This window comes from Choloepus didactylus, chromosome 11 (assembly GCF_015220235.1).
Source record: "Choloepus didactylus isolate mChoDid1 chromosome 11, mChoDid1.pri, whole genome shotgun sequence".
Taxonomy (NCBI): domain Eukaryota; kingdom Metazoa; phylum Chordata; class Mammalia; order Pilosa; family Megalonychidae; genus Choloepus; species Choloepus didactylus.
This window is the reverse complement of record NC_051317.1, coordinates 20,843,014-20,867,142: the sequence shown is the minus strand read 5'-3', so window position 1 is coordinate 20,867,142 and position 24,129 is coordinate 20,843,014. Positions and strand designations below refer to the sequence as shown.

The following is a 24,129-nucleotide window of genomic DNA, read 5'->3' as shown; positions in this document are numbered from 1 at the left end:
TTCTACATATAGGATCATGTCATCTGCAAATAATGAAAGTTTTACTCCTTCCCCTCCAATTCAGATGTCTTTTATTTCTTTTTCTTGCCTAATTGCTCTAGCTAGAACGTCTAGCATAATGTTGAATAACAATGACAACAGTGGGCATCACTGTCTTGTTCCTGATCTTAGAGGGAAAACTTTCAGTCTTTCCCCATTGAGTACGTTAGCTGTAAAATTTTCATATATTACCTTTATCATAATGAGAAAGTTCCTTTCTATTCCTATCCTTTGAAGTGTCTTCACAAAGAAAGGATGTAGAATTCTGTCAAATGCCTTTTCTCCATCAATTGAGATGATCATGTGTTTCTTCTGCTTTGATTTATTGATGTGGTGTATTATAAGATCTGGAACAAGACAAGTATGTCCAGTGTCACCATTGTTATTCAGCATTGTGCTAGAAATTTGAGCTAGAGTAATTAGGCAATAAAAAGAAATAAAAATCCAAATTGGAAATGAAAAAGTAAACTATTCACTGTTTGCAGATGACATGATCCTATATGTAGAAAACTCCCCCAAAACTACAGCAAAGCTACTAGAGCTAATAAACAAGTTCAGCAAAGGGGCAGGATACAAGGTCAATATGCAAATCAGTAGTGTTTCTATACACTACTAATAAGCAGCCTGAAGAGGAAATCAAGAAAATATATTCCATTTACAGTACAACCAAAAGAATCAGCTATTAGGAATAAATTTATCCTAAAATACCTATATACAGAAAACTACAAAACAATGGTAAAAGAAATCATGGAAGACTTAAATAAATGGAGGGACATGCCATGTTCATGGGTTGGAGACTAAATATAGCTAAGATGTCAATTCTACCCAAAATGATTGACAATACCAATGAAAATCCCAACAACTGACTTCACAGAATCAGAAAAACCAATAATCAAATATATTTGGAAGGGGAAGGCACCCCATCTTGAGAAAGAATAATAAATTCCAAGGTCTCACATTACCTGAATTTAAAGCATATTACAAAGCTACTGTGGTCTAAATGCATGGTACTGGAACAAAGACAGATATATTGACCAATAGAATTGAATTGAGAGTTCATAAACAGACACTCTGTGCTGGTTTGAAACTGTTATGTACCCCCAAAAAATGCCAGTTTCTTTTAATTCCTTTGCACGTAGATCTATTGTGGGTGGGTCCTTTTGATTAGGTTGTTTCAACTGATATTTGATTTAATTCTTTACTAGAGTCCTTTATGAGAGGATAAAAAGGAGAGACATTTGGAGAGAGTGTGAGGAAAGAAACATCCCAGAGATGCTAAAAGAGAATCCCCAGATGCTCAAAGAGAAAGCCACTTGAATCAGAAGCTGAAAGCAATGAAACCCAGGAGTGAAGGACCAGCAGGCACCAGCCATGTGCCTTGTGATCTGACAGAGGAACCTGGGAGCGAAGGACCAGCTGACAGTAGCCATGTGCCTTCCAATCTGACAGAGGAATCACAGATGCCAGCAGTCTTTCTTCAGAGAGTTGCCTTAATTTGACTTTTTCACAGCCTTAGAATTATAACTTAATAAATCCCCAGTGTTAAAAGCCAAGACAAACCCTCTGATAAGGGTTTAATATCCAGAATATAAAAAGAGATCCTACAACTCAACAACAAAATGACAAACAATCCAATTAAAAAATGTGAAAAAACATGGATAGGCACTTTTCCAAAGAAGAAATGCAAATGGCTGAAAATCATATGAAAAGATGCTCAACTTCACTAGCTATTACAGAAATGCAAATCAAGGCCACAATGAGATACCATCTCACACCAATGAGAATAGCCATCATCAAAAAAACAGAAAATTCCAAGTGCTGGAGAGGATGTGGAAAAAGAAGCACAGTTATTCACTGTTGGTAGGAATTTAGAATGGTGCCACTGCCCTGGAAGACAGTTTGATGGTTCCTCAGGAAGCTAAGTGTAGAGTTGCAATATGATCTAACAATCCCATTTCTAGGTATATACTTGGAAAAACTGAAAGCAGGGACACAGACATTTGCACACCGATATTTATAGTTGTATTATTCATGATTGCCAATAAATGGAAACAGCTGAAATGTCCAACTAATGACTGGATAAACAAAGTGTGGTATATAATTATGATGTAATATTATGCAGCTGCAAGATGGAATAAAGTCATGATGCATGCAACAACACACATGAACCCTGAAGACATTATGTTGAGTGAAATAAGCCAGAAACAAAAGATCAAATATTTTATGGTCTCACTATTAGGAACCAATTATAGTAAGAAAATTCCGAGAGTTAAAATTGAGAACAAATATTATCAGGAGTTAGAAAGAAGGTAGTGATAGGGCATTTGATGCTTAAACATTACAGAAGGTTTAACAAGATTTATTGTAAAGGTTCAGAAATGGATAGCACAATTAATTCCGTGTGATGGTAGCAGAGTATTGAAAATATGATGAACAAAGCTAAGTGTGAATATGGTTGAAAGAGGAAGGCTAGGGACATGTGTGGCACCAGAATGAAAGATTGAGGACAAAATCTGGGACTGTATAACTTAGCAAAACCCAGAGTAGACAATGATGGTGGTTAGTTATACAAATATAAGAAAGGTTTTACATGACTGAGAACAAATGTATGTCACCATTACAAGACCTTAAAAATGCAATGGTATATAGAAAAATAAAATTAATGCAAACTTGGGTCAACAGTTATCAATATGACTGTAACATTCTTTCATTAATTGTAACAAAGGCAATATATCAAAACTGAATATTATTAAGATGGGGATAAATGGGAGGGGTATGGGGATTTTTTTTTTAATTCTTCTTTCTTTTTAGAAGAAATGGAAATGTTCCCACATAGATTTTGCTGGTGAATGCACAGCTATGTAATTATACCAGGAGCCATTGATTTTACACTTAGGAAGGATTATGTGGTGTGTAAAGGGTGTATAAAACTGTTTTAAAAAAAAGTCTTCTATCAAATCAAAGTCCAGGATGAGATTGCTTCTCTGGTAAATTCTGTGAAAGATTTAAAGATGAATTACTGCTAATCCTTCTCAAACTCTTGTAAGAATTTACAGAGGGAATGCTTCCTAATTCAGCATTACTCTGAAAGAAAAGGCTGGTAAGGGCATCCAAGGAAAAGAGAATTACAGACCAATTTCCTTTAAGAATATAAATGCAAAAGTCCTTAACAAAATACTAGCAAACTGAATCCAATGATATATTAAAAATATTATATGCCATGACCAAGTGGGATTCATCTCAGAAATAGAAGACTGCTTTAACATATAGAAAAGAATAATGCAATACACTACATAAACAAAATGAAGGAAAAATCACATGATTGCCTCAATAGATGCAGAAAAAGTGTTTGTGTAAATCCTGTACCTTGTCTGGAAAATTAAGAAAAGAAGGGAACTTTCTCAACACAAGGCTAATTCTGAAAACGCAATAACTAACACTACATTCGGTGGTGAAAGACTTAAAACTGTCCTCCTAAAATCAGGAATGAGACAAGAATGCCTGCTTTCATTACTGTGATTCATTATTTTACTAGAAGTTCTTACCTCAGCAATTACAAGAAAAAAACAAAAGGTATCCATATTGGAAGGCAGGAATTAAAACTATCTCTATTTGCAGAAGACATGATCTTGAACATAGAAAACACAAAGGGATCCATAAGAAAACTATTAGAGCTAATAAATGAATTCAGCAAAGTGGCAGGGAATTACATCAACACGCAAAAAACACTTTTGTTCCTACACATGGACAACGAACAATCTTAAGGGAAAATTAAGAGAATTATTCCATTTAAAATAGCAGCTAAAAGAATAAAATATCTTCCAATAAGTTTAATTAAGAATACAGAAGACATACACTACAAAACACTACTTTAACACTTTGACACTTTAAAACACTACTTTAATAAGTCTAAGGAGGGCCTAGGTTCATGGATTGCCAAATTTAACATTGTTATATGTCAATATTTCCCAAAACAAAAAGAAATTCAATGCATTCCTTATTAAAATTCCAGAAGCCTTTTATGCATGTGCATACTAGAAAACCGCTCCCCTGCAAGTGGCCCTCTAAACCATCTTGAGAAAGAATAACAAAGATGGAGGGCACATATGTTCCAGTTTCAAATTGTGTTACAAAGCAACAATAATCAAAAAAGTGTAGTACTCATATGAAGCCAGAGAAATAGAATAGTGGTATAGATTTGAAATTTCCAACATAGAGCCACACATCTACTGCCAACTGAGTTTTGACAAGGATTCTAAATACAGGCAATGGGGCAAGAGAAGTCTTTCTACAAACAGTGTTGGGAAAGTGGTGATGCAGATGCAGAAAAATAATGTACAAAATGAACTTTATATAACAATCAACTTTTATATATCACCTTGTGTACCAAAAAAAAAATCAACTCAAAAGGAATTAATAGCTTCTCTTTTGGCTCCATCTCGGCGCCCCACCCGTTCCCAGCCCTGACCCCTGCCCCTCAACGCCCCTCACCCGGACTCGGAGGCTCCTTCTCATCCCGAATCTCCCGAGGCTCGGGGCAGGCCCGCCTTGGGTCTTCACGGACGGCGGGGCTGAGGCCTCCCGCGCGGTGAGTGCCGCGCACACCTGACCGCGTCTCCTCCTGCCCTCGGTTGAGGCCGCCCCGTTCTGCCGCACCCGGGTCCGCGCAGCGCTGGGCGGCCGTCAGGGGCCCTTGGGGCTGCAGGCTGCTGGCGCCACTGCTGCTGGTGCCGGGCTTGGCGGCTCCTCTGAAGTCACCTTCGAGCTGGCAACACTTTTAAAAACCTTATTCATTCACTTGTTGGGGGCTGGGGGGGGCATACAATGCATAGCCCCCAAATGTGGAAAGGATGTCTTTGTTTGTAAACAGTAGAAAATCTTTGGAACTTATTTTGGGGTATTCATGTTAAATATTCAGCACTAATGATGTAGTCTTTTCTTGGTTATTTATGTCTACTTTTCGCACACTAAACTTTGGTATTTTTATTCCTTTTAATCATTTAAATGTACTTTTCTTATAGGTAGTTGATATTTTAAAACCTTAGATTTAAGGTCTACTTATGTGGTTGAGGAAGAAAATTGCCTTAAATTAAAATTGTTTGCTGTGAATAAAGTTTGGTTTTTTAAGAAAACCAAATGTGAGTTACTTTAGCCCAAGCACTCTGCATTTATATTTGAAAGTTTTGAACATAAATGTTAACATAATTGATAAGCATGGGTATATTTATAATGCCCTTTTTTGGTTGCCTGTCTGCTCTGCTGTGTTCAGATTCTGATGCTATACCATTATGAAGCAGTCAGGTATCAGTTTACTGAGTATGGCATGGACAGTACAGTCATTTAATCTGTGCCTCTCAAACTTTATGCTATTAGGCTAGTACCAGAAATATTTTTTGTTGAAACTATTGAACTATATTAAAATTTTTAAAATCACCACTGTAAACTGCTGTAGAAAATTGTGCGGGCTTAGTCTAGTGTGTATGTAACTGGTTAAATTTTGCTGACTGTCTATACTCAACTGGGTATGTATATATAAATTAGAAAATGCATATCTGTTCACACACAAATGTTAAGAACAGTTTTTTTCCTTCCTCTGACTATAATTTGTAGCTCATCATTTTTCTTTTTTTTTTTTTTTTTTATTTTTTTTTATTTTTTTTTTTTTTTTTTTTTTTTTTTTTTTTAAATCATCATTTTATTGAGATATATTCACATACCACGCAGTCATACAAAACAAATTGTACTTTCGATTGTTTACAGTACCATTACATAGTTGTACATTCATCACCTAAATCAATCCCTGACACCTTCATTAGCACACACACAAAAATAACAAGAATAATAATTAGAGTGAAAAAGAGCAATTGAAGTAAAAAAGAACACTGGGTACCTTTGTCTGTTTGTTTCCTTCCCCTACTTTTCTACACATCCATCCATAAACTAGACAAAGTGGTGTTTGGTCCTTATGGCTTTCCCAATCCCATTGTCACCCCTCATAAGCTACATTTTTATACAACTGTCTTCGAGATTCATGGGTTCTGGGTTGCAGTTTGATAGTTTCAGGTATCCACCACCAGCTACCCCAATTCTTTAGAACCTAAAAAGGGTTGTCTAAAGTGTGCATAAGAGTGCCCACCAGAGTGACCTCTCGGCTCCTTTTGGAATCTCTCTGCCACTGAAGCTTATTTCATTTCCTTTCACATCCCCCTTTTGGTCAAGAAGATGTTCTCCGTCCCACGGTGCCAGGTCTACATTCCTCCCTGAGAGTCATATTCCACGTTGCCAGGGAGATTCACTTCCCTGGGTGTCTGATCCCACGTAGGGGGGAGGGCAGTGATTTCACCTTTCAAGTTGGCTTAGCCAGAGAGAGAGGGCCACATCTGAGCAACAAAGAGGCATTCAGGAGGAGACTCTTAGGCACAAATACAGGGAGGCCTAGCCTCTCCTTTGCAGCAACCGTCTTCCCAAGGGTAAAACTTATGGTAGAGGGCTCAACCCATCAAACCACCAGTCCCCTATGTCTGTGGTCATGTTAGCAACCATCATCATTTTTCTTTAATCCTTTCATAACTTGTTTCAGCAGCTTGAATTTCCCAAATATTTGTGTTTGGACATATGTTTCAGAATACATATTTAAACATAATTGTATATATTTTTAAAGTAGATAAATAATGGAAATGCACTTGATATACAAGCTTATGCTAAAATTTCAGCTGTGTGAAAAACATTAATTTTGTTTACTAACATTGGTTGTTACCTTAGGGAAATTGTACACATGTTTAACTCACCTAATGCTAACTTAACTTGGTGTTGTGCCTCTTCACATTTACTGTAGGAATCTAACAATCATCTACTTCCATTTAGGCCCTCAGGTCATTTGGACTACATTTGAAATAGATTTCACTGATGGATATGTTGTAAACCCCACAACACATTGTTATTTTTATATAAAGAGTAATTGTCTCTTTCAGAATTTTTAATAATGAGAAATATGTTCACATATTTAGTCTCATGTATACCATTTCAGATGTCATAATTCCATTGTCTAGATCCACATTTTCAACCCATACCATTATCCTTTTTCCTAAAACTTTCCTTTAAAATTTCTTGTAGTATGAGTCTACTGGTGATGGATTCTCTTGGCTTTTGTATAACTGAAAAAGTCTTTCTTTTTTATTTATTTTTGAAATGTTTTTACTCTATATATTATTTGCTGATAATTTTTTTTTCTTTCAGCCGTTTAAAGATTTTTCTGCACTGCCTTCTTTCTAACATTGTTTCCACTGAGAAATCTGATGTCACCTTTATCCCTATTCCTTTGAAGATACTGTTTTCTCCCTATGATTGCTTTTAAAACATACCATTACTGATGGACATTAGACATTATAACTTCAAATATGTTTTCTGCCCCCACAGAATTTTCTCTTTCAGATATGCTGGTTACATGATTGGTTTCAGTTGAAGACATCCCCTAACTTACTGATCATCTCTTCATTTTTAAATATTTGCTTTACTTTCTGAGTTTTATGTTGGTTATTTCCTATGGCTTTGTCTTAAAGTTCACTAACAAATTCTTATGTGACCCAATTCACATAAATTTCATCTTACATAATTGCAATATTTTTTCTGTTCCATTTGTGTTTTTACATCATCCATATTCTACACAACTATATAAATACATGGAAAACAATTGTACTAACTCTTTTAACTAACTTGCCTGCTAATTACAGTATCTGCCTACATTTGGAGTCAGTTTTATTGACTGGATTTTCTCATCATTTGTTGGGTTTTTCTCCATTTTTGTGCAGCTGATATCTGTATTTGCTGAAAATTTTAGTGCAATCCTCTATAGGTATCCAGGCCTATTTTTCTGTGAAACTAATTCTCCTCTTGTATGCTTTCCTGCAAAGTCTAGCATCTGAAACAGAATCTCAGGAGATCTCATCACCTCAGAGTTTCTGTTCCCATTTCTACAGCCTGAAAATTTTCTCAAGGCAATGAGCTAGGACATCCATGGGGTTTAACTTACTTGTTTTCTGTATTTCAGAGATCTTAGACTTTCACTATCTGATGTTTTGAAATATATTGGATATAGATACAGATATAGATACAGATAAAAATATAAATACAGATATGATATATTCTGGTTTATTTTGGTTGGTTCAGGAAGGAGGCATGGCAGGTAGGCTCTAACATAGCCCCCAGAGAGCTTCCTTTCTTGGTATTCAGTTGTCATCCACTCTTCTCTATCCCAGGTGGATTTAGTCATTGGTGAGAAACAGAACACGGCCTAAGTGTTGGTGTGTCACCTCTGACATTAGGTCAGAATGTCGGACTCTGCATTCTTTCTTGGTTAGCCAGTCATGCCTCTTCTCTCCCTCTTTTCACTCAGTTGCCCTGAGGGAACACAGTCACTATGTTGTAAGGCAGTCCTGGCAGCAAGTCCACATGGAAGATCCTTGGGACCTGAAAAAATCCATGAGAATTACTCAGAAGCACATCCCGCACCTCTTCCCATCTGCGATCTGCAGCCATGGCCGAGAGGTTGACTGCAACCTCACTGGAAATCCAGAGGCAGAGGCAACAACCTAAGCATCTGCTGGCTTCCTGATCCCCCCACCATTACCATAATATGAGATAATGCAGGTTTGTCATTTGAACCTTCTATGTTTTGGGAAAATGTATTAGGTAGCAATTTATATTTCATGAGGGTTTTGGTAACTGAAAGTGCAGGCATGCCATAACAACAATAAGTACTAAAACAACAGAAACCAGATCTATGGGAGTGCTTTGAAAACAGAAGTGGGCTATAGGAGAGTATGAGTGAAAGCCTAAAGGGCTTTGGTGGGTTGTCTAATGGAAGTCATGTGATGTTTAGTAAGGCTGTCATTGAGGGCTCACTGGGGAGTGAGTACTCTCTAGTGGCAAGCAGAATTAAGGATGGTTCTTGTATATAGTGGCAGAATATTTATCAACATTATAGCCTTAATTAAGATGGAAAGCAGAAAATGTGTCTACTAAAGTCAGTGGTCTAGCTAATGAGTGTTGAATATGTTGTCTGACATCACCTTCTTTACTTACATATAAAATGGTAGAGGAGAAAGATAAATTGAGGGTATAGGTGTTAAATAAGAGTCATAAACTGATGGCTTGAAAATTCTTAGCCTCTCTACATATCAATGAGAATACAATTAAGAAATAGCTATTTAGCAAAGCTCCAGACCAGGGCAGTGCCAAGAAACTTGGTCTTACATTAGAAATCCAGTAGAAACAGACCTTCAATGCCCATTGCAAAGCTCATTATCTATTATAGTTAATTAGCACATCAGGAAAACCCCAAGAGCTTGTGCCTTTGTAAGCATCAGATGTAAGACATTCCTGAAAAAATGGAAAGTATTCCTGATAGAGTACTCAAACTGAGCCTTTTTATAAATAATCTACAATCAGACATTCTTCAAGAAGCTGAAAGACAGCATTTCCACAAAACTTTCAGATCATGGTAAAAAGTAGACCTTCAACCCAGGAACCACAGAAAAAAATCCACAGGAATGAAGTTACAGATAATCATTCTTTAGGTTGAATTCCCTTATTTTTATGTTCATGGATACTTTCTGTCTTCTCTTTTACTTTATGATTCTGAATCACTTACAGATATTTGTTACCCCTTCACAATGCACAGACACCCTATCCTTTGTATTGGTCTTTCTACCCTTATTTGATCTTTGATGTTTGTCCAATATTTGCTTACAATTCACTTAAGATTTGGCTTGGTCAGTAAAATCTCTGGGTATCACACATCTCTTGTCAGTACCAGAAACCAATTGTTTTCCTGAGTAATTTACTTTAACCAATAAGTGGCCTTTTAGATGGCAGTTACCATAAAATGCAAATAGGGTGAAGTCTAAAACATCCGTCATGTGACATCCAGGACAGGGGTCATATTATCACTAAAATATCATCAGTACACATTTTGTAGTAACTAGCCATTTAGTCCAATTCTTCACAGAAACTGATTTTAGACAGGGAGTTTGCAAATAATGGGAGAATTGGACACTCCCTCACTTTAACAAACTTTACAAGGAAGGCTCAATAAGCCAAATTTTTCATTTTTTGCTTTGGGCCAGCTTGCTAATCTTTCTACTATGATACTCGCTACCTTGTAACAGATGCTCTTGTGAGTCGTGGCAAAACTCTATTACTGGACAATTCAATAGGGGTATTTTGACCAAAAACAAATAATTTCATCCCCCCAGTAACTGTGGATTTGTAACACAAAGGTGACACTTCATACTCACAAACTGGACATTTTGTGTTTTTCATTCAATTTCATGACTGGATGAAATCACTGAGGGCTCATTTTGCCGCTTCAGTTTCCCTCTAATCATAGGAGATCTTTAGATATCCTGATTCAAGAAGGAGAAACACCAGATTTCATTTAAGAATCAATAATTTATCTCCTTGTCTTTAATTGCCAGGACAGCAGTTACAATATACCACAGAAATAACTGGATTTTACAATAGGTATTTATTGCCTCAAAATGTTGGAGGCTAGGAGTGCAAAATATAGATATTGGCAGGGAAGGCTTTTTGTGATACGTGTAACATTCTGTGGTTACTCAATCACTGCCTCCATCAAACAGGGATTTTCTCTTTCTGTCTCCTCCTGTGGTTTCCATTTCCATGTCCCAATATCCTTTGATCATAAGGCCTCAAATTATACTGGATTAACTTTGTTTCAGTTTGGCCTCATCTTAATAGGATCTTTGAAGATCCCATTTACAAATGTGTTCTCTGTCATGGGGCCGGGGCTTAGGAATGTAATATGTCTTTATGGGGCATATATTTAAATCTGCTACACCACTAAAAGGGAAATTCAGATGACATTCTTCTTTCCTAAATCTACTTCACTTAAGACTTTTCATGAAGTATAAGTGGGAAAATTCCCAACATGCTATGTTTTATAATTTGATAAGTGAGATAGATGAGGCCAATAACAACAACAAAAATGTTCCCCCAATGAATACAGGAAATTGGACATAGGCTGGCTTGAAACAGCAAAGTTTCAATTTTAATAATTGTATGGTAGAATCCCACGCAATCCTAGGGAAAAGTTTCTGCTCATATCCCTGCAGAACTTTCTGGGTTCTGTAATATTTCTAGAAAATAACTTTGATGAAATTTTTAAACAATGGCAGTTTAAAAAATAACAAAATGTTTAATTCTCTTGATTTTTTCAACTGGAAGTGGGACCTGTTCTCTTGCTCTGATTTGAGCATTCTTGGTTCCGAGGGTAGTGAAAAATGATACACATACAAACTCTGATCTTAATTCCTCTCTTATTATTTGTCTCTATTATGGTGCTCCAAAGTATGATTTCCAGTTTCTTAAATGCTCTGAAATAGCTACAGTCCTATGTAAATAATCAACATAGAGGAAAACATTACACTTATAGAAGTTTAAATGAAAGTTACTGGAATCATGATATGTAATCATATTATACCAAAGAGTGGTGCAATATGAATTGATCATGTCAACAGAGAGAAATAATCTACATTTCAGATTAGGGGGATGAATAAATACAAGTTGGAAATGAGAACTGAAAATATGTGTATCAACATAACTGTGTGTTGCAGTATATTCCTGAACAGGAGGAAATGTAAACTGATTGATAAATTTTAAACCAATAAGTTACAAACTAATAAATAACTTTAATTTTTTTCCAGGAAATTAAAATGTTCCAGTATTTTTAGGCAAATATTTTTTCACTGACGCAAACCTGCTGCTCATAAGATAAGAGGTAGCTCAGGAAGATTTGCTCAAATATTTCACCTCAAGATCTTTGTCTCATTATGTCCCTCAATCTTAAGATATTAATTGTGAACTTTGCCTAAACTCAAACAGCTCCCTACATTGAAACCATGCCTTCAATTGTTTGATCTCAGACCCCAAAACTTTATAAATATACTTCCTATGTATTCCTTCTGAGTGCCTTTCAAGGAAATGTTCTTTGATTCAGAGAACTGAATAATTGTTTGATCTGCAGTATTTTTCTGGTGGACACTGTAGCATAAGTTAACCTCCTGGTTTAATTGATAATTAAAAACAGTAATAAATCAGTATCTTATAGTTTATCATTTAGTGTATGGTAATATAATGTTACTTGTAGTGAAATTTTAATTTTTTGTAAAACAAGCAGTGTGACAGTGTCATGATTTTCCTTTCAGTATCTGTCTATGTGTGTGTGAGGAATATTAAACATTAGTAATCCCAAAAAAAAGATAAATATTGTAGGTTACACTTATATGAAATAATAAAATATGAAAATTCATAGAGACAGAAAAGAGTGTATAGGTTAACAAGGCTGGGGGAGACAGGCATGGGGAGTTAATGCCTAATGGGTGCTGGGTCTCCCTTTAGGTGATGGAAAACTTCAGTAATGGATGGTGTTGACGGCAGGACAATATTGTGAATGTGATTAATGTCACTCGATTGTATACTTGGGGGTTTGTTGATATGGGAAATGTTATGTTTTATATATATGTATATAGAGAGATGTAAATACAACTTAAGTAAAAGTGAGAGGAACTAAAAGATTATGACGTTTAATTCTGGACTGGATGTAATACTGGAAAATGCCCAAAAGGATAAAATTGAGACATTGAAAAAATATGAAACAAAATCAATATTCATTATATTAATGTTAAATTTCTTAAACTTGATAACTGTATGTTCCAGTTTGCTAATGCTGCTGTTTTGCAAAACACCAGAAATGAATTGGCTTTTATAAAGGGGGTTTACCTGGTTAAAAAGTTACTGTCTTAAGGCCATAAAGTGTCCAAGGTAAGGCATCAACAACAGAGTACCTTCACTGGAGGATGGCTGATGGTGTCCAAAAACTTCTGTTAGCTGGAAGGCAAGTAGCTGGCATCTGCTTGCTCCCAGGTTACATTTCAAAATGGCATTCTCCAAAATGTCAGCATCAGCTTCCAATGGCCATCTTCAAAATGTGTCTCTCAGCTGCTGCACTGTCTGGGCCTGTGTGGCTCTTTTTAAAGTACTCCAGTAAATCAATCAAGAACCACCCTGAGGAGGAGGCAGGGCAAGATGGCAGATTGGTGAGCTGTATGTTTTAGTTACTCCTCCAGGAAAGTAGGTAGAAAGCCAGGAACTGCATGGACTGGACACCACAGAGCAATTTGACTTTGGGCATACTTCATACAACACTCATGAACACATTGAGCTGCTGAGATCAGCAAAATCTGTAAGTATCTGTGGCCAGGGGACCCGCACCCCTCCCTGCCAGGCTCAGTCCCATGGGAGGAGGGGCCGTCAACACTGGGAAGAAGAAGGGAGAACTGCAGTGGCAGCCCTTATCGGAAACTCATTCTACTGATCCAAACTCCAACCATAGATAGACTGAGACCAGACACCAGAGAATCCGAGAGCAGCCAGCCCAGCAGAGAGGAGACAGGCATAGCAAAAAACAGCAAGAAAAACTCCAAAATAAAAGCGGAGGATTTTTGGAGTTCTGGTGAACATAGAAAGGGGAAGGGCAGAGCTCAGGCCCTGAGGTTCATATGCAAATCCCAAAGAAAATCTGATCTCTCTGCCCCCTGGATCTTTCCTTAATGGCCCTAATTGCTTTGCCTCTTAGCATTTCAATAACCGATTAGATCTGTGAGGAGGGCTTTTCTTTTTTTTTTTTTTTATACCTTTTTTTTTTTCTGTTTCTAAAACAATTACTCTAAAAAGCCCAACACAGAAAGCCTCAAAGACTTGCAATTTGGGCAGGTCAAGACAGGAGCAGAATTAGAGAGCTCTGAGACAAAAGGCAATAATTCAGGGGCTGAGAAAATTCACTAAACACCACAACTTCCCAAGAAAAGGGGAGTGTCTGCTTACAGCCATCATCCTGGTCGACAGGAAACACTCCTGCCCATTGCCAGCCCCATCGCCCAGAGCTGCCCCAGACAAGCCAGTGTGATGGAAGTGCTTCAAATAACATGCAAACACCACAAAACTGGGTGTGGACAGTTGAATTTGGGCATACTTCCCTGCACCCTCAGCTGGTTGTCCCTGAGTTAGGAAGGTGGAGCAGTGTGAATTAACAAAGCCCCATTCAGCCATCATTTCAGCAGACTGGGAGCCTCCCTACACAGCCCAGCAGCCCAGAACTGCCCTAGGGGGATGGCACTAACCTGTGACATAGCACAGTCATCCCTCAACAGAGGTCAAGGGGGTGCACAACCTGGAAGAGGGACCCACTTGCAAGTCTCAGGAGCCATACACCAATACAAGGACTTGTGGGTCAGTGGCAGAGACAAATGGTGGCAGGACTGAACTGAAGGATTATACTATTGCAGCAGCTTTAAAACTCCAGGAACACCAGGGAGATTTGATTGTTAGAGCCACCCCCACTCCCTGACCACCCAGATGGGGGGGGGGGGCAACACCAACTATACACGCAAGCTTGGTACAACAATTGGACCCCACAAGACTTACTCCCCGACTCACCACAGAGGCAAAGCAGGGGAGAACTGGCTTGTGGAGAACAGGTGGCTCGTGGATGCCACCTGCTGGTTAGTTAGAGAAAGTGTACTCCACGAAGGTGTAGATCTGATAAATTAGAGATAAGGACTTCAATTGGTCTACAAATCCTAAAAGAACCCTATCAAGTTCAGCAAATGCCAAGAGGTCAGAAACAACAGAAAATTATAAAGCATATGAAAAAACAGACAATATGGATAACCCAAGCCCAAGCACCCAAATCAAAAGATCAGAAGAGACACAGCACCTAGAGCAACTAATCAAAGAACTAAAGATGAACAATGAGATACAAAGGATATCAAGAAGACCCTAGAAGGGCATAAAGAAGACACTGCAAGACTAAATAAAAAAATAGATGATCTTATGGAAATTAAAGAAACTGTTGACCAAATTAAAAAGATTCTGGACACTCATAGTACAAGACTAGAGGAAGCTGAACAACGAATCAGTGACCTGGAAGATGACAGAATGGAAAATGAAAACACAAAAGAAAGTATGGGGAAAAAAATCAAAAAAATCAAAGTGGACCTCAGGGATATGATAGATAATATAAAATGTACAAGTATAAGACTCATTGGTGTTCCAGAAGGGGAAGAAAAGGGTAAAGGTCTAGGAGGAGTATTCAAACAAATTGTTGGGGAAAACTTCCCACATCTTCTAAACACCATAAATACACAAATCATAAATGCCCAGCGAACTCCAAATAGAATAATCCAAATAAACACACTCCGAGACATATTCTGATCACACTGTCAAACATGGAAGAGAAGGAGCAAATTCTGAAACCAGCAAGAGAAAAGCAATTCACCACATACAAAGGAAACAGGATAAGACTAAGTAATGACTACTCAGCAGCCACCATGGAGGCAAGAAGGCAGTGGCATGATATATTTAAAATTCTGAGTGAGATAAATTTCCAACCAAGAATACTTTATCCAGCAAAGCTCTCCTTCAAATTTGAGGAAGAGCTTAAATTTTTCACAGACAGACAAATGCTGAGAGAATTTGCTAACAAGAGACCTGCCCTACTGGAGATACTAAAGGAGCCCTACAGACAGAGAAACAAAGAAAGGACAGAGAGACTTGGAGAAAGGTTCAATACTAAAGAGATTCGGTATGGGTGCATTAAAGGATATTAATAGAGAGAGGGGAAAACTACATATGACAAACATAAACCAAAGGATAAGATGGCTGATTCAAGAAATGCCTTCACGGTTATAACATTGAATGTAAATGGATTAAACTCCCCAATTAAAAGATATAGATTCACAGAATGGATTAAAAACAGTGAACCATCAATATGTTGCATATAAAAGACTCATCTTAGACACAGGGACACAAAGAAATTGAAAGTGAAAGGATGGAAAAAAACATTTCATGCCAGCTACAGCCAAAAGAAAGCAGGTGTAGCAATATTAATCTCAGATAAAATAGACTTCAAATGCAGGGATGTTTTGAGAGACAAAGAAGTCCACTACATACTAATAAAAGGGGCAATTCAACAAGAAGAAATAACAATCATAAATCTCTATGCACCCAATCAAGATGCCACAAAATACATGAGAGAAACACTGGAAAAACTAAAGGAAGCAATTGATGTTTCCACAATAATTGTGGGAGACTTCAACACATCACTCTCTCCTATAGATAGATCAACCAGACAGAAGACCAATAAGGAAATTGAAAACCTAAACAATCTAATAAATGAATTAGATTTAACAGACATATACATAACATTACATCCCAAATCACCAGGATACACATACTTTTCCAGTGCTCACAGAACTTTCTCCAGAATAGATCATATGCTGGGACATAAAAGAAGCCTCAATAAATTTAAAAAAATTGAAATTATTTAAAGCACATTCTCTGACCACAATGGAATACAGTTAGAAGTCAATAACCATCAGAGACTTAGAAAATTCACAAATACCTGGAGGTTAAACAACACACTCCTAAACAATCAGTGGGTTAAAGAAGAAATAGCAAGAGAAATTGCTAAATATATAGAGATGAATGAAAATGAGAGCACAACATACCAAAACCTATGGGATGCAGCAAAAGCAGTACTGAGGGGGAAATTTGTAGCACTAAACGCATATATTAAAAAGGAAGAAAGAGCCAAAATCAAAGAACTAATGGATCAACTGAAGAAGCTAGAAAATGAACAGCAAACCAATCCTAAACCAAGTAGAAGAAAAGAAATAACAAGGATTAAAGCAGAAATAAATGACATACAGAACAAAAAAACAATAGAGAGGATAAATATCACCAAAGGTTGGTTCTTTGAGAAGAGCAACAAGATTGACAAGCCCCTGGCTAGACTGACAAAAACAAAAAGAGAGAAGACCCATATAAACAAAATAATTAATGAAAAAGGTGACATAACTGCAGATCCCGAAGAAATTAAAAACATTATGAGAGGATACTATGAACAACTGTATGACAGCAAACTGGACAATGTAGAGGAAATGGACAATTTCCTGGAAACATATGAACAACCTAGACTGACCAGAGAAGAAATAGAAGACCTCAACCAACCCATCACAAGCAAAGAGATCCAATCAGTCATCAAAAATCTTCCCACAAATAAATGCCCAGGGCCAGATGGCTTCACAGGGGAATTCTACCAAGCTTTCCAGAAAGAACTGACACCAATCTTACTCAAACTCTTTCAAAACATCGAAGAAAATGGGACACTACCTAACTCATTTTATGAAGCTAACATCAATCTAATACCAAAACCAGGCAAAGATGCTACAAAAAAGGAAAACTACCGGCCAATCTCCCTAATGAATATAGATGCAAAAATCCTCAACAAAATACTTGCAAATCGAATCCAAAGACACATTAAAAAAATCATACACCATGACCAAGTGGGGTTTATTCCAGGCATGCAAGGATGGTTCAACATAAGAAAATCAATCAGTGTATTACAACACATTAACAAGTCAAAAGAGAAAATAAATTGATCATCTCAATAGATACTGAAAAAGCATTTGACAAAATCCATCATCTGTTTTTGATAAAAGCACTTCAAAAGGTAGGAATTGAAGGAAACTTCCTCCATATGATAAAGAGCATATATGAAAAACCCACAGCCAGCATAGTACTCAATGTTGAGAGACTGAAAGCCTCCCCCTAAGATCAGGAACAAGACAAGGATGCCCGCTGTCACCACTGTTATTCAACATTGTGCTGGAAGTGCTAGCCAGGGCAATCCGGCAAGACAAAGAAATAAAAGCATCCAAATTCGAAAAGAAGAAGTAATACTGTCATTGTTTGCAGATGATATGATCTTATATCTGGAAAACCCTGAGAAATTGACGACACAGCTACTAGAGCTAATAAACAAATTTAGCAAAGTAGCGGGATACAAGATTAATGCACATAAGTCAGTAATGTTTCTGTATGCTAGAAATGAACAAACTGAAGAGACACTCAAGAAAAAGATACCATTTTCAATAGCAACTAAAAAAATCAAGTACCTAGGAATAAACTTAACCAAAGATGTAAAAGACCTATACAAAGAAAACTACATAACTCTACTAAAAGAAATAGAAGAGGACCTTAAAAGATGGAAAAATATTCCATGTTCATGGATAGGAAGGCTAAATGTCATTAAGATGTCAATTCTACCCAAACTCATCTACAGATTCAATGCAATCCCAATCAAAATTCCAACAACCTAATTTGCAGAGTTGGAAAAGCTAGTTACCAAATTTATTTGGAAAGGGAAGATGCCTTGAATTGCTAAAGACACTCTAAAAAAGAAAAACGAAGTGGGAGGACTTACACTCCCTGACTTGGAACCTTATTATAAAGCCACAGTTGTCAAAACAGCATGGTACTGGCACAAAAATAGACAAATAGATCAATGGAATGGAATTGAGAATTTGGAGATACACCCCCAGATCTATGGCCGACTGATCTTTGATAAGGCTACCAAAGTCACTGAACTGGGTCATAATGGTCTTTTCAACAAATGGGGTTGGGAGAGTTGGATATCCATATTCAAAAGAATGAAAGAGGACCCCTACCTCACACCCTATACAAAATTAACTCAAAATGGACAAAAGATCTCAATATAAAAGAAAGTACCATAAAACTCCTAGAAGATAATGTAGGAAAACATCTTCAAGACCTTGTATTAGGCGGACACTTCCTCGACTTTACACCCAAAGCACAAGCAACAAAAGAAAAAATAGATAAATGGGAACTCCTCAAGCTCAGAAGTTTCTGCACCTCAAAGGAATTTGTCAAAAAGGTCAAGAGGCAGCCAACTCAATGCGAAAAAATTTTTGGAAACCATGTATCTGACAAAAGACTGATATCTTGCATATATAAAGAAATCCTACAACTCAATGACAATAGTACAGACAGCCCAATTATAAAATGGGCAAAAGATACGAAAAGACAGTTCTCTGAAGAGGAAATACAAATGGCCAAGAAACACATGAAAAAATGTTCAGCTTCACTAGCTATTAGAGAACTGCAAATTAAGACCACAATGAGATACCATCTCACACCAATTAGAATGGCTGCCATTAAACAAACAGGAAACTACAAACACTGGAGGGGATGTGGAGAAATTGGAACTCTTATTCATTGTTGGTGGGACTGTATAATGGTTCAGCCACTCTGGAAGTCAGTCTGGCAGTTCCTTAGAAAACTAGATATAGAGTTACCATTTGATCCAGCGATTGCACTTCTCTGTATATACCCAGAAGATCGGAAAGCAGTGACACGAACAGACATCTGCACGCCAATGTTCATAGCAGCATTATTAACAATGGTCAAGAGATGGAAACAACCCAAATGTCCTTCAGCAGATGAGTGGATAGATAAAATGTGGTACATACACATGATGGAATACTACATGGCAGTAAGAAGGAACGATCTCGTAAAACATATGACAACATGGATTAACCTTGAAGACATAATGCTGAGCGAAATAAGCCAGGCACAAAAAGAGAAATACTATATGCTACCACTAATGTGAACTTTGAAAAATGTAAAACAAATGGTTTATAATGTACAATGTAGGGGATCTAGCAATAGAGAGCAATTAAGGAAGGGGGAACAATAATCCAAGAAGAACAGATAAGCTATCATGGGTAAATTTAACATTCTGAGAATGCCCAGGAATGACTACAGTCTGTTAATTTCTGATGGATATAGTAGGAACAAGTTCACAGAAATGTTGCTACATTAGGTAACTTTCTTGGGGTAGAGTAGGAACATGTTGGAAGTAAAGTAGTTATCTTAGGTTAGTTGTCTTTTTCTTACTCCCTTGTTATGGTGTCTTTGAAATGTTCTTTTATTGTATTTTTTAAATTTTTTTTTATTCTTTTATTTTTCATACAGTTGATTTAAAAAAAAAGTTAAAAAAAAAAAAAAAAACAAGGAAAAAAATATGTAGAGCCCCCTTGAGGAGCCTGTGGAGAATGCAGGGGTATTGGCCTACCCCACCTCGATGGTTGCTAACATGCCCACAGATATAGGGGACTGGTGGTTTGATGGGTTGAGCCCTGTACCACAGGATTTACCCTTGGGAAGACTGTTGCTACAAAGGAGAAGCTAGGCCTCCCTATAATTGTGCCTAAGAGCCTCCTCCCGAATGCCTCTTTGTTGCTCAGATGTGGCCCTCTCTCTCTAGCTAAGCCAACTTGGCAGGTGAAATCACTGTCCTCCCCGCTACGTGGGATCAAACACCCAAGAGAGTGAATCTCCCTGGCAACGTGGAATATGACTCCCGGGGAGGAATGTAGACCCGGCATCGTGGGATGGAGAACATCTTCTTGACCAAAAGGGGGATGGGAAAGGAAATGAAATAAGCTTCAGTGACAGAGAGATTCCAAAAGGAGCTGAGAGGTCACTCTGGTGGGCACTCTTATGCACAATTTAGACAACCCTTTTTAGGTTCTAAAGAATTGGGGTAGCTGGTGGTAGATATCTGAAACTATCAAACTACAACCCAGAACCCATGAATCTCGAAGACAATTGTATAAAAATGTAGCTTATGAGGGGTGACAGTGGGATTGGGAAAGCCATAAGGACCACACTCCCCTTTGTCTAGTTTATGGATGGATGAGTGAAAAAATAGGGGAAGGAAACAAACAAACAAACAGACAAAAGTACCCAGTGTTCTTTTTTATTTTAATTGCTCTTTTTCACTTTAATTATTATTATTGTTATTTTTGTGTATGTGCTAATGAAGGTGTCAGGGATTGATTCAGGTGATGAATGTACAACTATGTAATGGTACTGTGAGCAATCAAATGTACGATTTGTTTTGTATGACTGTGTGGTATGTGAATATATATCAATAAAATGAAGATTAAAAAAAAAAGAACCAACCTGAATGGTCAGGGCCACACCTCCATGGAAATAATCTAATCAAAGATACAACCCACAGTTGGGTGGGTAATATCTCCCTGGAAATATCCATTCAAGAGATCAGACCCTAATCAAAAAGATTAACCAATCTGCCCCACAAGATTGGATCAAAGAAAATGGCTTTTTCTTGGTGACATAAGATATCCAAACTGGAAAGCTGTACTTAGTGAGGTTATCCATGTGAATGTCCTGGTTCTCAGGAAATACACATTGATGTATTAATTGGTAAAGGAGCCTATGTATTCAAACTACCGTCAAATGTTTAGAAGATTAGATAGATAAGTAGGTAGGTAGGTAGGTAGGAAGGAAGGAAGGAAGAAAGGAAGAAAGAAAGAAAACTAACAGATTTGTCAAAATGTTAAAATTTGGTAAATCTCGGTCAGTATCTGGGTTGGGGGTATATTGGAGTTCTCTGTACTATTTTTATATCATGTTTCCAAAACTTACTTTCAGGTAAGTTAGAAGTTATTTCAAACTAAGCTGTTAAGGAATAAACAGTTGCCTTCATGAAATGTGGGAAAAAATGTCAAACACCAGAAATGAACATATAAGGTTAAATTATGCACATTAGAAATAATGCATAAATTTTGCTTCTCTCCATTATCAAATGTATCCTATATGTTTAATGGACTAGAAAATTAAATGATACACACTTTAACTAAGGCAAATAGAATATATAAACACATACAGGATTATATTTTGTATATGCAGATTATATATATATACACATATATATTTTAATAGTTTACAGAAATAATTAACATTAAGTTGAAATACACTGATATAGAAACATTCATCAAAAACATATTTCAAAATATTTTAAATATAATATAGTCTTAAAATTTAAGTCTTAAAAAATAACCCTTACCTGTATTAGAATCAGATGCAAATAACTGAAAAATATTACTTATAATTCTGTGTGTGAGAAAAGTATTTTGATATTTAGTGTTTCTATTGATGCTGTCTTTTCCTTCAGGGGTGATACCAGCAAGATTTTTACCTTCTTTACTTTTAGAGAGGAAAGAAAGCAGTAAGTCCTTACACTAAACCTCAGTTTGTTTCCATCTTCCCATGATCCCAGGTACTTACTGAGAAATATCTCAATGTAAGCTAAACCACCCAAATATGTCAATAAGTAGTGGTTAATGTTTAATTTGTTGCTAAATTTACTCATGAAACTTACATTTCATTTTTATGGCCATCCTAATTTGTGACATATTCTTATGTAGATAATTCATATGAATGATACAGTTAAGCAACAGTTATATCAGGAAACATATGTAAAAGTGAAGTTTTTCTCATTTTTCAGGAATACTAGTGAGGTTCTGTTATCTAGTGAGGTCTTGTTATCCTACCAGATATTTTGTTAACAATTTAATCAGATGCAATTATGATTTGTTCCAGACATGGAAATTTATTTCTGGGTCTTACTGGCACACAATTCCTATTATTACTTGTAAATTTATATCTTACAGGTAGAGATGTTTTCCAATTTTGAAAAAAAGTAAAAACAAACATTAAAAATGAAATAATACAATTACATAATGCCCTAAATATTTTTTAAGGCTTATAATATTTGTTTCTTGTAAATATGACAGTCAAAGGAATGGCCTTTTCAGTAAAACCATATAACCTAAAATGTAGTTGTTACTGCACCTCAGGAAACCAGTAATATTTTTCACTTTACATAGATCTGCCTGTACTATTTCTGTTGTAAATTTAGATATCTATAACATGAAGGCTTCAGATATTTGAGAAGAATTTAAAAAATTTTTCCAAAATTAGAGGTTGCATACCTTGCAATGTGGCCCTACAATATGAGCACTTGGAAGGTGCCAAGATTTACATACGATTCTGAGGTTCTAATGTTTACACAGCTTATTTCTTAAATGTTGCTCTAATATATTCTCATCTCTGTACCAGTTGAAACACAAATCACGCAAAAGGCTCAAATACCTGTTTATAAGGATTTGGTTTTCTTCATTGTGGGAGAAGAAAGGAGGGTACACTGAATTGGAATACTACATTTTAAACTTCCCTTGCAATGATAAGTATAATGAAATGAGTTCCCTGTGTTTCTTTAATTAAGAACAAGGGATTTAATTGTGCTTGCTGCAAAGTTGTTTGAAAATAGAATTGCTATACATTATTTCCTGTCCATTCAAGGTGGCACGTGTGTGCTGGTTAGTATCAAATACCCAAGTTCCTTATATAAAAATGTAAGAACATGTCAATTGGTTGTGCACAGAGGGACCAATCAGCCCATAGAATCTTTTCACATGATTTTGGCTTGACCAAAAGGAGACTGGTTCAGGATTACTCTACAAACATTACCTATGTTTGTTGATCCTAATAGTGTTGTTGTCAGGTGCATAGTTCACAGTTTCCCAAAGGCTGTTGTAGAGCCACCATCCTCTAGGTCCATGCATTAAATGATTCACATCATAAGGAAATGGAATGACTTGAAAAAACACAATGGAATTCCATGGAATACCACCTGAAATGAAGATGGTCTATAGATCTTAGAACATTATAATTTGCCTCTCCTTGTTTGTTCATCCTATCTAATCCAGATATGGAAAACCAACAGAAGTTTAGTAAAGGAAAAAAAGTCCTGATCCTTTACACTTGAATAGAAAATATTAAAATGATCTCTTATATATCATCTCAATAACTTCTTATCAGATGAAGAGGATAATCATGAACTTAGAGTGAAACCAGGACCCTCAACTCTTACATGACCTATCTGAAAGTTCTTTCCTAATAAACAAAGAATATGACTAGTTCTAACCCTGGCAAGTAAGTCTATGTTTCCTGTCATCCTTAGTAATATTTTCCTCTTTTTTAAAATTTAATGCACTGAGGAACAGAATTAGTCTCCTGATGCTGAGGCTTGTGGTTTCCTAAGGTTTCCATGAACTCGTTTTTAATTCTGTTTGTAATATCAATATTCCTTGGAAAATTTGATCCAGAGTATGTGTGAAAATTGTTAATAAGTGTAGTAGGTTTAAGTGTCCTTGAAAATGATTTTTCAAAACCCTATCCTGCAATACCTGTGAATGTTTCCCCATTTGCTGATAGTGTCCATGTAGGTATAATTAAGGTAAGGGTCAAATGAGGTCATTCTGGAATAGGGTGGGACAT

The 24,129-nt window shown here is 36.7% G+C and overlaps 1 long non-coding RNA gene across 1 annotated transcript in view; it reads right to left on the bottom strand.

Annotated features, from left to right (window-relative positions):
- Positions 1–8,173: 8,173 nt before the first annotated feature.
- Positions 8,174–24,129, bottom strand: part of LOC119506261 — a 137,343-nt gene continuing 121,387 nt past the window's right edge. Inside the window, exon 2 of the long non-coding RNA XR_005210958.1 lies at positions 8,174–8,505. This is a non-coding gene — a long non-coding RNA (uncharacterized LOC119506261). The remainder of the gene's footprint in view (positions 8,506–24,129) is intronic.